General features: G+C 37.7%; 1 long non-coding RNA gene across 1 annotated transcript; it reads left to right on the top strand.

Moving 5' to 3' along the window:
- The first annotated feature begins 247 nt into the window (after positions 1-247).
- Positions 248-15526, top strand: LOC146545085 (uncharacterized). Its single transcript, XR_014881597.1, has 3 exons — positions 248-798; positions 4154-4359; positions 11328-15526. It is a non-coding gene; the product is annotated as an uncharacterized LOC146545085 (long non-coding RNA).
- Positions 15527-15898: the final 372 nt, after the last annotated feature.

Here is a 15898-nt window from a genome sequence, read left to right on the forward strand (position 1 = left end):
AAGGTACACTAGCTGAGAGGCAAAAAATGGTTTTATTCATGTAAACTGTATTTCATCTGGGAAGAAAGTCACCTGCCTAATCTACTATTCCAATGGGAGCATGTAGGAAGAACCTTTAGTCCCACTGTCAGTGTTGAGGAAGGACTACAGATTTGAGAGAACTGAAGATACATCCTGAAGAGGCTGGCCTATAAATGAAATAGTCTTCCAAGGATGAAAGAGTGTCTGGGTGTTGTCTTTCAGATTTACTGTAGCTGGTATTGATCATTCATATGAGATGTTGAAGAAAATAGCCCCTTCACATCACTGTATCAACGTGCTTATTTGGCATTACATAAGGGATAGGATAAGGATTCCTCCTGCTATTTTTCATAATGAGCTCTATTCTCACACAGAAGAGACCTTTATGTAAGCAACCATTTTGTGGGAGAGAAATGAAACAGAGAAATTGCAGGTTGATTACTTTTTTTTTTTCTTTTTCTTTTTTTTTTTTTTTTCCCTAGGATTCTGTTTTCAGGTAGCTGCTTTTAGGCCTGCCTCCTTAAACTCCATCACTGTCTATCTGAGATGACCACAGATCTGATGGGAACTTCCCAGGGTAGTGAGGAATGCAGTAAGCACAATGAGGTAATTCCTGTTAGTCAGAAAGTCTATGTAAAGAGCCAAGTCACAGCTTCCAGCCCCTCAGAATTCCCACAGGCAATGTGAGGCAGTTGGCCTTGCAGTGCATGGAGTCATTTGTGACTGAGGAATGGGATCCAGAGATGGGAGCAGCTCAGTCCCAGGCAAAAGCCACAGGTAGGTTATTGCAGAGCACACCTCTGACTAAAGATGCCTGAAAAACAGCAACACTGTTTCTCAGTCATAAGTTGTAAAGTGTCAAGTCTATGGGGTCCATTAGACATAAGTTTTAGTCTGTGTTCTGTTTGATGGCAGGCTTTTTTTTATCAGCAAACAGAAATCAGATGCTAGAGAGACCTGTTGTGAACAACAGGAGTGAGAAATACGAGTGATTCTCCAGGCTGTCTTTCTTCTGAGCAATACTTACAAAACTTCTTTGGCCATTTTTTCTTAACTAGTATTATTGATTACTTCCCCAAGCTTCCTATCGCTTTAGAATCTTTTCTCCGATAGAAACCAAGGTGACTGAAAGAAAGTTGTAACCAAGAGAACTAACAGTGGGATTGGCTGGGTATATAGAGAATATCAGCAACAGCCATTACATGGCAGTGACTGCAGAGACATAATTTTCTTTAAATTCTTAAGCTTACTTCTTCTTTTGGTATTCATGAATCATCTAGGTTCATATTTCTTTTATTGTTGTTCAACAGACACATTCTAGGGCAATAAATCTAGTCATGACACAGAGAATCAACAACAAAGAAAGCTTTATTACAATGCTAAATTCTTAAAGGTGGAAAAATGCAGATAGGAATGGATCCTTTTGAGGCTATCTAATCCATCCTTGTCCCCAAAGCAGGGCTAGCTTCATAGTTAGGCTGGGCTCTGCAGGGCTAATGTGCAGGGCTTTCCAGGTAGTTACTGAAAATCTCAATGGTTGGTGTTCCCAAAGAATCTTTTGGCATTCTGTCACTCATATGTAAACTTTTTTTTTTTCTATACATTTACCTGGAATTTCTACTATTGCAACTTGTAACTGTTGTCTCTATTTTATTTCTGAGGACTTTATAAGTCTCTACAGATGTCACTTGAACATGGAATATGCCCTGCTATTCGGCCAAAGTGAGGTACAGGGGGTTAAATGACTTATTCAAGACCAATCTTGAACTGAAAGTCAGGATCAAAGCTCAAGTTATCTAATAAACCAGTGGACAAATTTATATTTTTCATTTTGTTATAAAAGAACTGAGTAAAAACAATAAAGAAACTGCAACAAGAGTGACTTTTGTTTTTCTTGAGACATCTGTAATTACTTATGGCAAGAGTTGCTCAAAGTATAGTTGTCAAACCAAAGAAATGTTTGAAATTTCAGCTTTTCTTTTGTTTACTCTGGAATAATTTCCAAACCCTTTCCACAAACTGAGAATACATTTGGTATTGGTAAGTAATTTGCTAAATATTTCAGACTTAGCAAATTGGCCAGACTGCAATTTGTTTCTGAACTGTTCACCTCACCTTTTTACTTCTGGCAATGTCTGATTGTTTTTTTCTGTCTGATGACTGTCAAACTTTGCAGACAGTAAGATAAGACTGGCAAACAGACTATAATGAATAGGAAGGCAATGACATTCACTGCAAATTCCTGAAACTGCCAGGATTCACAAACATATTTGTGAACATTCAGTATTCTGTCTAAACACCTTCTAACTGCATATAGGATTATTTCTTAAATGCACTAAACAGAAATTGGTCTGTTATTCGTGGTCAAGTGTCATTATTGTCACCAGCAGAGTACTTGCTTGAGGCCCCAGCTGATCCTACACTTCCTCTGGTAGCAGCTGAACATAAATTCTATTTTTTCTAGGCAGAAAAAAGGGCTTGAAAGTTTCTCAAGAGTGACAACAGAAATGCTGATAAATGAGTTGCTCAGAAATATCCAGGAAACCTCTACCAGGTCTGGAAGCTTAATTCTAGTGATGCCAGTCTGGAAGATTTGCAGGTCATTGCAAGTTCAGAATGTTTTCTCCACAGTTTTTAGTAGCTTTCTCTACAATGGTAAGCCATCCTTCTTTATAGAAATAACCACAATAAACAGATTTCCTATAGATGGTACCTAGCTTGCTCAATTTATCAGACAGTGTGTTAGACTCAATAGCACGTAGGTTGTTCAAATGTCTCCTATCTGTTTCCATGGAAATTACAGCAGCTACAAGGAGCACAATAATGCTATTTGATAGAGCAAATTCTCTGCTACAAAACATTATTTTTTAACAATCACCACCACTAGCTATGCATTTTTGTCAGTGATGAGCACCATGCTGTGCTCACAAAAATTTGAAACAAAAGAGGCCACCCTCTATTTCACAGACACTATGATGGCTTCATTGCTAGGGAAGGGTTGCCCACGCAGTACATCTTTCATTGACTCAAACAAATGAAAGTCTCAAAAGCAGCAAATACAGATGATACAGTGGGTGTCAGAGGACAGTCCAGCCAAGATTGGCAATGTGCTCCTCAGTCTTCAAACTGGTATGGGGCCAGATGCTATAGTGTTGCAAAAGAAGGGATATATTCTCTCCCCTGACTATGGATGTTTGAGCTTTCAGCTTAGTCAGCATTGTGATGTAGTGGTCAGAGTTGATAGTTTGTCTGATTTCCAGAAAATCAAGCAGAAACACCCCTTTGCTATCCCATAAGACAGTATACATCATTTGACCTGCTGAAAGCTATGTCTTGAATTTTTTCTTTGATGGGGAATTCACATTAGTGCTCCGTGGACTGTTGTTTTCACTCCAGCTCATATTTATGACTCCACATCTCATCACCTCTGATGATGCAGTCTAGGAATCTGGCACCTTAAGCCTTGTATTGGTTCATTAGGTCCTGACAAACTTGCATACAGTGTTCTTTCTGTTCCTGCGTGAGGATTTGTGGGACCCTCCCGGTGCAAACTATGTGGTATCCAATGTTGCCACCATTGTTTCCAGCACACTGAAGATGATATTCAGCTCTGCACAAAGTTCCCAGACTAAAGTCGTAGTCTGCTGGGTTACATGTATGAGCTGATCAAGATGCTCTTCATTTTGTAGTGTGACAGCTGTGCACTGCCATCCAGAATGTGGCTTGTCTTTCAAGTTTCTGTTGCCACTGCTGAAATGCACCACCCACCACCTCACTGTGCTCACATCCATAAACATTCAGCAGATATCGATGAATGTCAATGGATGCCATCTTTTCCTGCATAGAGGAATTCAGTGCCACACCTTTGCTTCATACACTTCCATGTCAGATGCTATTTTAGCAGATTGCCCCTCTGCTGCCATTTGTCACATGGCAACAAAATGTACAGGATATTGTCAGGAAGGTTCACCCTCTGCTGCCATACCACCACCATCTGCCTCTGACACTGTGGGCCAACATAATAAAATAGAATGCATGATTTTTGGAGCAGCCCTCACACATGATAGCGTTTCCAGGTTTTTATTTTTAAGAAATGTATTAAGTTCGCTTTATATCTATTTTTTATTTCCAGGAAAAGGGAAGGAAGCATTACGGCTGCACTTGCTGGGACAGAGGGACAGAGATCAGTGGTAAAACATTACAGCTTCCAGGCAGGATACTTACAGGCAAACAAAGGCGCTTTTCAGTCGGTGAGGTTGGAGCCCAGTGTCATGCCTCACAAGTCCCTCGGGGTGGGGCAGACAGGCTGCTACAGAGCTGCGCAAAAATACCAGAGAGGTAAATGCACAGAAAATGAATGGAGAACAGGCATTTAAAGGAAAAAAGTCAGATGCATTCTTTTGTATGAAAGTACCCTACTGCTTCATAATAACAATTTAAGATACTGCATTCTTTCAGGTTCAGCTACATTTTAGGTTACTGTAATGGCTTAAACAACAACAACAACAAAAGACTGTATGTTTTTGTGGGCTTTATTCTTCCTGGTAAGTACTGAGATGTGAGGGTTCTGTCCTGGATAGCCACATAACATGCAGTGTGAAGGACAACAGATATTTCTTTAAGAGAAATTTTCCTATTCCTTTGTTAGGAAATAGACCAGCCAGGGCACCTTCAGGTCCTGGTTCTACATCACATCTGTTGCATGAAATTTAACTTTTATTATGCCTGCATGAATACCAATTCTGTGACGAATTTCAGCTGTGTTTCTTAATCTTTATTAACATCTACTTCTGAATTAGTACTTCTTCTTTATTGCTCCTCCAGCAGATGTGAACACTTAGTCTAAATAAAAATATAGTTGTTTAAATTCCCTTCACATTAGAGTCCTAAGTAACAAAATCAAAACAGAACTATGAGTTCAAGCTTTGTCCACTTAGAAATCCTATATTTTGAGTTGTTGGAAATGAAGTTTATTTCTATGTATTCACATTAACAAAGTGGACTAGTTAAATAGCATTGTTTAAAGGTGGAAGTACAAGTTTTCAGGCTGTTAATAGGGAGCACATTCATACATCTCAAAGAAAAGATATTTGCTGTCTAGTCACAGGTATTTCCAGGCAGCAGCAGAACCTCAGTTCTATAAAAGCAAGTTCGAACTATGGGGTGCTCTAAATCAGCAACATCATTTACAAGTCACTTAACATCTGTTGTCAAGACGAAAGAAGTCCATGCCATACAGGCATGCATACACAAGCACAAATGTCATATCACCATAACCTCTTTATATGCTATATCTGGAATGAACAGCAAATGTACCGACATTACATCCTCTTATTCTTGAGAAAGTCACAGGGATACTGTGAGGAGAGAAACTATGACCACTACTGGGAAGATTTGACTTTCCACTATGTTGCTTTCATATTAAATTAATTCCATCACTGTGATAAATAATTCTTCTCCCTTGATAGGTTTTACACCTTTCAAATACTTGTAGATTTATTTCCCTGCTCAGTAGTCTGTAAGCTAACCTATACATACTTAGGTATTGTAATCATTCCTGTATGAAGACATGAGAAATGAGAGGCATCAAGCTGCCCTAGGTAAGGCTGCTAACAGTGCACTGATGTATGGTGACCCACGTAGGGAAGGTCATCTAATGTACAGCACCTGCACATTTCTGCTTATCAGCTGAAACTGAAATGCCTGTGATTTTTTTCCTCTGTTCCCCACCCTGTCTTCAGCTGTATGTTGCTCTGTTATTAAAGGCAAATAAATTACACTTCTCAGCATCTTGAGCTGGATTTGTTTTGCTTCAAATAAAGATTTCCAGCCCCAAACACCTATTTTACTTAAAGTATATTGTGTCATGCCTCCTGTTTTCTCACTGATGAAGAGCTGCCTTCAGCTGAGGTCAAACTTGGGAGGAAAAACCACACAAGAGCAATTTTCCTACAAACTGCATTCACTATCTCCAGCTCCTGGCAAAAAGAGGAGGAATGGAATAAATGACTGGCCAGGGAAAAGCAAAGCATCTCAGCTGCTTGTCTCTAGCCACCTGGCTATCACAGCCGGTGGAAAGCTTAAAAAGAAGAACAAAAGCAAACAAAATCAAGCAGGAAAAATTCTTTAGAATTGAGGGAGCTGGATGTTTTAGGTAGGAGCCTAAGCCTCTGGCTGTTAGTCAGAGGTTAGGCATGTTGGCACCTGCTGCAGATCATATAGTGGAAAAGAAAACCTATCACTCTAATTTACAGCTTGAGGAAATGTAACAGGCACAATCAGGCTTTGCATCACGATGTCTGGAGACCTGGTTTTGATCAGCATCCATGTCACATGTGAGCGAGTGTGCTGTTATCGGTCTGTAATCCCTGTGCTGTTATTTGTAGCTCTTGCGTGGGTCTGTTTTGTAGTCAAGTAACAAGCTCGGGGGTCATCACCTTGTTTCTGTGTATTTCTATATTTTCCATACAGCATCTGTCAAGCTTTCAAGTGCTGCAGAGCTATGCAGAATGATTGAACTAGAGGCAATAGTAAATTCATTTGTAAAGAAAGGTAAAACTGAGAAAAAACAGTATCTTTGCAGAGCAATTTAACCATTTGTTACTGGTGTATTGTTCCTATTCCTGAGCTTTAGCATCCAGTACCAGCATTTATGTTGTCTCAAGGTGTGCTGTGTCTGTATAAGGCCTAGGAACTGCAAGATCTATATCTACTAGAAACGAGAAGTTACAAAAAATGACTGATCAAGCCCAAGTTGTTACTTACGAGTTCTCAATGGAACAATCTCCATCCACATAAGTGACTCCCACTTCTGGATTTTAATTTCAACTGAGTGACAGTATTTACTTCTCAACCATATTATGGCTTTTTAGTTTTTATATTAAATGTGTTAGATTTCAGTTCTGGTGATATGGTGTTTGCCTTCTGCAAAGAAAGTTTGCACTTTGCTTTCTTTTACAGCTTAGTTACTTGAGATACAGTGACTTCTGTAACTTGTCAGCATATTTAATGCCCAGGATTTTTTTTTTCTCCTGTTCAAGTTTCCTCATTTAATGAGCATCCACGCAAATAAAACAGCTAGTGGCCTACTCAGTAGCTATGGCTCATCCTGCAGAAAAATCTTGCTGTATATCAGCTAGCATTGTTTTCTGTATAAAGTTATAGCAGCTTAAAATAAGTGCACAGATTAGAATCAAGCTCACTGTTACCGCAGTAGAAGAAGACTTATTTTCTTTTCAGGTTCCATTGCATGTTTATTTAGATATCCTTCTCACAGTGTAAAGTGCAGTCAGTTGAAAGTAGTGATGAATAAATGTGGATTGCCTAACACTGAGCGAGGCTAGTTTTTGGGAAAAGTTCCAACCAAAAATATTTGCCCAGCTTTACTAGATATTTTATGTCACTTCTGCCTTTGGGTATGTGGCCTATGGCAGACACAATGCTAATAAATACATATTCTGCATGCTATAAGTCAGGGAAGGAGATGAAGGGTAGCAGAGAAACAGCCACAAAAATAGGTAATAACTAGAGCAGAGAAAGGTGGTGACAAAATTGGGGTGAGGGGAAGACAAAAAATGTGGGTTTGAATTCACAAGCAAACTTTTGCGTGTCAGGAGGTTTGTGGTAACTGTTTATGCTCATGACCTAAGCCCCAGCAAATGAAAATGCTGTTTAAATAAAAGAAGACTCAACCAAATTGAATTAACTTGAAGCTTGAGCTCATACACAGAGATGGTCAGCAAAGATTAGCTGTCATTATGGATTTCTTTTCTCTGTGTTTACATATGAGGGTTTTGCCTCACCCACAAAAGTAACTGGCACTGAGATGAGTTAGGAGTTCTGCATCTGCGGTTCTATGGACCCCACAGCTGCAGCTGTTCAGCTCCACATATACTGCTGTAAGATTGGTACTACGTGGTTTAAGGCTGTTCCTGCTTATGATTTGGAGCTTAGCATCTGTGTGGGTACCATGGGAGGAGATGGCTGAAGTGGTCTAAAAGCTTACTCCTCTTGAAAGGGCTGTTTTCTTGCTCCCAGCAGTGTACTCCTGCCACTTTACTCAGTCGGCTCTGGCACTGCCTGACCCTTTGACAAGCCAATTCAGGTTACTGGGCTGACAAAAAATAAGCCAAGCAGAAAGAAGGAAATATTTTTCTGTTGGCTTAATGAATCAAATTGAATCAGCAAAGAATCTGCTGAGTACAAGCAGAGCTAGTGCAGCTGGAGAAAAGAGCAGAACCATGCAAGCAGGAGAAATGCAGAGATGGTAACTCCTTTTGGTTGTTAAATCAGCTCTGCCTGTTTTGTTGAACTGGATAGCCAGTAGTAGGGGACATGACAAAAGCAGGGAAAAAGCTTTTTAGCGGCTGCTTCAGGATGCTAAAAGCAGGAAAAAAACTTTGGAAACTTGGACAGACTATGTTTGATTTAACAGAATTGCTGGAAAATGCCAGCTCAAGTACCCACCTTCACCTCAGCTGCCTGGGAGTCAGGTTTTCTCCTGCTAATAAATCAGAACTAAATCACGGAATCACAGATGGTGGAAGGGACCTCAAGAAATGAGTCCAACCCCTGTGGCTACATGGCTTAGTAAGTGATAGATTCACTAAAAGGAGAGTAGAAACTCTGCAGATGCGTGGTAGGAAATATTAATTGTTGCCCTTCTTAACGATACAGCAGTCTTAATGATACAGCAGTATTCTTGGACAGACAACTGCAATGCTAGGTTAATTACTTGCTTATTAGATATTTCAACCCTTAGAAATATACAGAAAGCATTGGAATGGTGAGATTCTTCTATCTCACTTGATGTTCGTAGGGTAGTTTTTCTACATTTTCACTTCCTGTGAAGATATTTTTTCCTCACATCGTTCAAGGGACCTTTATAAAAATCCCCGACCTTTTCTTCCCCCATCATTTTTTAGGTGCCAATTTTTGCACTTTTCTTTTGGTCTTAAATTAGATTAACCCTTTATCTCAGGCACATGTAGGCAATTTACTGACCAAGTTATCTGTGTACAATTATTACTATACACTATATATATACACTACACATCTAGAGAAGGATGTGTTGCAAAATACGTAAGAAAATTAAAAATAAAATAAAATAAAATAAAAAATAAAAAATAAAAAAAGCACTGTCTGGAAGAGCTTCCTGTTATAATGTCCTTTATCTGCACCTTATAAATTAGTTATCCCAAAGTAGAATCTTACCTGTTAGGAAACATCAGTTTGTTCATCTCTTAGACTTCCACAGACAAGTGTGTAACTTCCAATAACTAGCCAGTGCTGGTTACATCAAAAATATTCTGAGCTAGCTCCTAAACTGCAACAAGTAGGCATCGTTTCACAGAGAAGTGTCTGACCAATACTGATTGATTACCTTCTCTTTTAAAATAAACCTGTGGTTTTTGCCATATATATTTGATAAATTGTACAATTTTGCTTGTAATTTATTTCATTTGATTGTCATTATCTAACACAGTAAGCAAGCTAACTCAGTTCATGACAAAATCCAACACTGCTTTCTGGACCTGATGGCTGAACTCCCATCAGCTCTAATGAACTTGGAAACATGCTTATGAAAACTAGTAGCTCCCTGTTTAAGATCACAGCCATTTTGCTAAAGAGGTACCTTATATCTATTCTGAATTTATCTCATGTGGTTTTGTATCAAATACATCAGACTATGATAATTCTGCAGAATGTTACTATTCTGTTAGAAAAAGAAAAAAAAAGTATACGTTTTTCATCACTGGTTTCTCTCTTTCCTTTAATACAGACTGGAGGTCACCACAGATGCAAATATCTCCTCCCATCTTTCTTTGCTTCAGTTGTTATTTGTTGTTATTCTGAATCACTTCCTTCCCTATCTCTTAGTAGTGTTGGAAGAATTCATCTCTTTGGGCTGTTCCACCTCTTTATACTAGTGCTGTGAATCTGAATTGGAAGGCTAACTGCTACTCCTGGCAAATGATGACCTCACAGCTAAGCATTTGGATTTCCAGCACTGAGTGTCAGAATGAGTGTGAGACCAACCTTCACGCTTCAGAAACTTGCCAGTTGGCAGGTTACACTGCCTATCTGTTTCTCATTCTGTTGTGCCCTCTGCAGTCTGCCACCCTACATCCCAGTCTTTTTTGTCAACAATTTGTCTACCTAATAGTTTGTACCTGAGAAATTGCCTTCTGACCAATCAACAAGTATTGTAAGACAGAGAACAGTTGTCTCAGCAAGATAAAAGTTTGAAGTATGTTTGGCCAATGAAACATAATAGGAAATATTTGTTCTAGATTAGTAAAGCAAATGCTTATTTAAAGAAAAATAGCTGAGGACGGTAGATTTGCTGCATGTAGGTTTACATTTTTGCTATGTAACATTTTGCAAAATTCATTAAAAATTATATTAAATGAAGCAATCTACTGTATTATTCTGTTTGAATAGTAGATTACTTATAAGTTCTTCCAGCTCTACATCTTAATCTTTCCTAAGCAATACCTGGGAAAACTAAATCTTATTCTTGATACCATCTTCTGTACAACATGGTTCTGAAATCAGAAGAAAGAGATTTTACAGGAGCCTCTAATTATTCCCGTGTAACAAGCCGCTGGATAGCTTTGGCTGGTTGAGCCATATTTGTATTGAGCTCTATTGGAGCTGGGAGAGTGAATCAGTTCTTCTTATAGAAGACAACTTGCAGCTGATCAGCTCAATATTTTTTTTACTTCAATGACTCTGATGGAGTCTTTTGCAGTGGGAGTGAATGCTGGACACCGAAGCAGGATGCCAGGAGAGGTTGTGGAGTCTGCATCCTTGAGGATATTCAGTACTTGACTGGGCATGTTCCTGAGCAGCTTGCTGTTGCTGTTCAGCAGTGGCATTCAGAGTGATTGATGTCCAGAGGAGCCTTCTGTGAAACTAATCCACTCTGTCATTTCCCTGTTTTCCACTGAGAAATTTTGAGTTTAGACTTTCACTGCAACTGGGTTAATATGTAAAAAATAAAACAAAACAAAACAGAACTGGGGCAGAATTTTAAAGGATTTTCCCTAAGGTGCTGGCCTATGGTGCCAACATGATTTCAGACCAGCATCTGGAAACAGTTCAGACCAACACTTCTTCCCAGCTGGCTGAGAAGAACCCTCAGTGATTCAGCAGGGTGTTCAAGGCTTTCTATAATTGTTTTTCATCCTTACACACAGCACCAGAGTTCATTTGGCATCACATTAAAAATGATTTTTCTTTTGCAGATTCCTTTTCAGATTTTCCTTGGTTCTTCTTTTGATTGCTTGTTTGTTTTTCTCCAGATGATACTCTGTAAATGGCCAGACCAGCTGGGACCAGCCATTACTGCCTCTCTGCCAGATGTGCTTCCTGAAGTTTTCAACAGGCAGATGAAGTTTCTGTGCTTTTCTAGCTTTTACAGCATCAATAAGTGAAGGATCTGCAGCTGAAGTGATGGCTCCTATGGAAAAACACTTTCTGAAGAGTTGTTGCAACTGCACCTAGTAAGAGAAAAATGTTTGTAAAAAATAAATCCAGATGAGAAAGTGGTAGGATTCACAGTCCTCCTAAATAAGGACTTTGAATCAGTTTGAATTTTTAGGCTGAGCATCCTGGGGCACTGAAGAAGCTTCAGGATTACACAAAGTACAGTGACATATGCTGCCCAGAGAAGGTATGGGTGCCCCATTGCTGGAAGCGTTCACTGCTGGTTGTATGTGGCTTTGAGCAGTCTGATCTGGTGGATGTCAACCCTACTCATAGCAGGGGGTTTTGGAACTGTGTCTTTACGATCCCTTCCAAGGCAAGCCAATTCTATGACTCTGTGTAGTACAAAGTAACTTGGACCAGATCTGTTCCTTCCCTGACCAGTTTCCTATTTAGAAAAAGGACAGGGAAAAAAAGTTCCTTGACTGTATTCAGAGCCACCAATGAAATGAATCCAGTTCTTTATTGAGGAAAAAAAATGAAAAAAGAAAAAAAAGAAAAGTAATCCTTCTGTAAAAATAATACATGATCTGAACTTTTCTCATTTTGAAATGTTCACATCAGAGTTGTATAGAAAGGACAAAGAAAGGTAATAGTTCAGTGGCTTTGAGTAAGTTGCTTTATAATCGTGGCCCTTGTAACAGTGAAGTGTGCTGCATGAGATGATTGTACAGCTTTACTTGGGAAATTGGCTGAAAATACTTAAGCATTTTGCATGGGCAGATGGAATATGTGGCCATTTTTAAAACAGGAACAAATTTATGCATTTAATTAGAAGATGATTTGACAAGCACTCGTTCACTCATTGCATAATTTTCTAAAAAAACTTGGAACAATTGTTTCAGAGACAATGGTAAATAGTTTTTGTGAATGTCTTTTTCCTGTCATTTTAGAAGTCTTATTACAAATTTCAAATAGGGTGTTTTATGTTCATCTATTGCTTGCTGACCCTTCTGACAGTCTCCAAATACACACACATTTAAAAAAAAAACCTAAAGGCAATTTATTGTATATTTTACTAACTACAGGTGTTCAGTGTATACAGAGCTCACTGATGAGCAGATAAATCATCCAGACTGTCATGAGATTCCGTGCTTTGGTTGAAAATAGATGCATCTGTGAGAAGTGTGCCAAAGTTATAATTTGAAATACATGTGGTTAAAACTAGATCTTTCTAATATATTTTTGTAGGTACATGAGCAAAATGGCTGCACAATAAAGTGCCTCATCTGTTAATACCACATATTAACCCCAATTATGAATGTCTAATGCTGCCCAAACTCACATAGGGCACAAATACAAGAGAGCTGCTGCATTTCTTCCCAGTGAAACACACTACTCAGTTGGTTTTTTTGCTTGATTTCATTTTAAAAACCAAACCTCAACATGTAGTCTGCTATGCTCTCCTTATGCTGTTGCAAAGGAAAGGGATATCTTGTTTACACCTTGCAAATAAAAGTACTGTGTCTCTATCATTTGCTATGCTAGGACAATCAGAGCTTGTGAGTTATTTTTGCTCATGAATTTATGAATTTTAGTATCTTATTCTTTCTAAATTAATCTTCATAAAGTTGGTGACAAAATATTGAAAAATGAATGCAATGTCTGTTCTGTTGTATTGAAATATGTTTAAATCTTTTTTTTTTTTTTTTTTAACCTGTTTGTAACTGGGAAAGTAGGACTCTGTAAATTTTTCCCTAATTTATTGGCACATCATCCTCTTTCATGATGGTAGTTTCAGCCTCAATGTATATTTCATTTATAATCATAGTAATCATTCACCTGAAATAACTGATAATATTTACCTCTTAGGCAGTCATATTTGGGCCATGTGTTAGAATGTCCCTGAACTGACTTTCCTTAAACCCTACTGAGTCATAGGTCATCTCAATCTTGATATGGATAACAGAAAAAGGAATTTTTTCCAAGACATTCACAAGAAAACCTGAAATTATGCAATTTCAATTACTTTATATTTCATTAAATATTGAGAGAGAAGCAAAAAACAAGCCAGGTTTATCTAAACGTGTGCAAAGTGTAATGAATCATTACTTTCAAACCTGGAACTAATTACATGTTAAATAAGGCACAACTTGTAATGTTTTAAGTTCTTCAGCACAAAATGCTGAATTTCTCAAGGGCACACTTCCTTGTCTATTTTGTCACTTTTAATAGAAAGTTGAAATTGTTGGGGTCCATAGAGGGCCAATTGGTCTTTGCTGCTGTGACCAGCTCCAGCCAATATATACATATATGCACAATGAAAAATCCCACGAGAGGCTGGGCATACTGCTGCCTGACCTAGACATGATTGAGACTAGAGTTTTTGAGCTTCTGCTGGCTCACTGGACTGCATCTGGAAGTGCAAAATACTACTGAGATACAAGTTTATAAGTGCAATGAATCTGATCTCTTTCTAAGGAAATAAATTCTGCAAAGCAGCTATCTCTTAAGTGACCCTTGAGCAGAGGTTGACTTTTTAATGGCACCTGCTGTCTTTATTTTACAAATATGTTTTCTTATAAAAAATATTTTCAAATCTACTGATAAATATCCACAGTTTCCAATTTTGTGGTTGGAAACTTTATGATTTGATCAGTGATAAATTTTTACTCTTACTTCAGAAACATGTCATCAATAAGAATATTTTGACAAAAGGTTTTCAGCTAATTGTAAAAAATTCTGAGATTCTGTCAACTTTTTTGTCAACTTTATTTTTTTAAATAGTGGGCTGTTTTCTTTTTTTTTTTCTGCTTTTTTTTTTTTTTGTTAATTTGGTGTTTGTTTGTTTTTTTTAATAAAACCTGATAGGGATGTCAAAAGCAATTTATCTGACCCCCTTGAGATGGAATTCCACCATGTGCATTTGCTTAACTTTCAGAGGGCTATCACTTTGAAATAACATAGTCTTTCACAAGCATTTATTTTCACTTATTGTGTAATGCAGTATTCTAATTCTTTTTTAATCTCAGTACAGAATTGTGCCATTTTTGTTTGAAATGTTTATGAGTTTAATATAATTCACAAATTTTACATGACTTCTCTAAACTCTCTAATTTGCCATTTTGATGAAGCACTGCAGTGCCATGGCAGCAATAAGAAATATAGAGGTAGTAGTTCAATTTTTCTATTTTGTGTCCTGCTTACAAAGTTGATGGTCATGTGTAGTTTCTTGTTGCAGCATGTTACACAGGAATCTCATGTCCTTCAGCTAATACACTGAGATCCCTAAAAGTTTTGCCAGACAGAGTCCATATCCTCTGTGTTTGACTTGCATGCCTTGTTTGACCTCCTTTTTAATTCGAAGATGGATAACGTTACACTTGGTAGTAAATATGTCAAATGATAGATAATCCATCACATCTTTAGGTAAACTGTTCTAATGATTGATTACTATTAATGTTAAATATGTTTGTTTTATTTCCAATTTGATTTGATCTGCCTTCAGATTCCAGCCTCTAGATGTTGTCTGTTGATAATTAAATGATATTGTTAAATGACATCTTTTCTCTCATTATCAGTTTATAAAGCATTTGCAAGATGTCTCTTGATATCCTCTTCATTTAAAAGAATGAGTTTAATGAGGCATCTTTTGTCATAACCTTTTCTTTTCCTCTATTCTGCAGACTTTCCTGTTTGTCAACAGCCTTTTCAAGTAGTAGTTAGCAGAGATAAACATTGCTTTCCAGTAATGGTTTTCCCATATGCAAAGATGTTTCATCTCTCTAATCCTTTGTGTAATTTCTCACTTACTGATTGCACTTGATTTCCTGTCTGAACTGCTCCATTGCAAGTTCATGTCAAGTTTATTATCCAGCAGAACTCTTAAATGTTATTTGAATTATTGCTTTTTTTTCAAAATTCAGCCTAGCAAGTGGTGGTAACGTGTAATCCTGTTTCCTACATGCAGTATGTCTCTATTAAAATGTATGAATTTGAATGAGAACAGCTTTTTGAAGCTGCTTTGTCGCCTTTTTTCTTTATTTTAAAATGCGAAAATACTAACAAATTAACTAATGAGCTACTAATAAAAAAAAGTCATTGTTTATCAATCAGAGTCTTTATTTCATTCAAAATATCACATTTCCTGATTAAAACCTGATTAACATAAAATAATTCATTATTTAAACCTTTCCTGTTTTCATTCTCAATGGTTTTACCTTGCAAGTTACTTGTCTTACAAATACATTGTTCACCTGTGAACCCATTTAAGAATATCATCCTGTTGGCGTCGTGTTGTCTGGAATTTTCTGTTTTCAGCTTTCTGAAAGTCACATTTGTAGGTGACCTCTTTTCAAAGTTTTTCTCAATCTCTTGAAACTTAGTACTGAGATACCTTGATTTTGAACGGCACCATTCTTAACCTGTTTTGCAGAATGCCTTTTTG

The sequence above is a fragment of the Meleagris gallopavo genome, chromosome 2, assembly GCF_905368555.1.
Source record: "Meleagris gallopavo chromosome 2, MGAL_WU_HG_1.1, whole genome shotgun sequence".
Taxonomy (NCBI): Eukaryota; Metazoa; Chordata; class Aves; order Galliformes; family Phasianidae; genus Meleagris; species Meleagris gallopavo.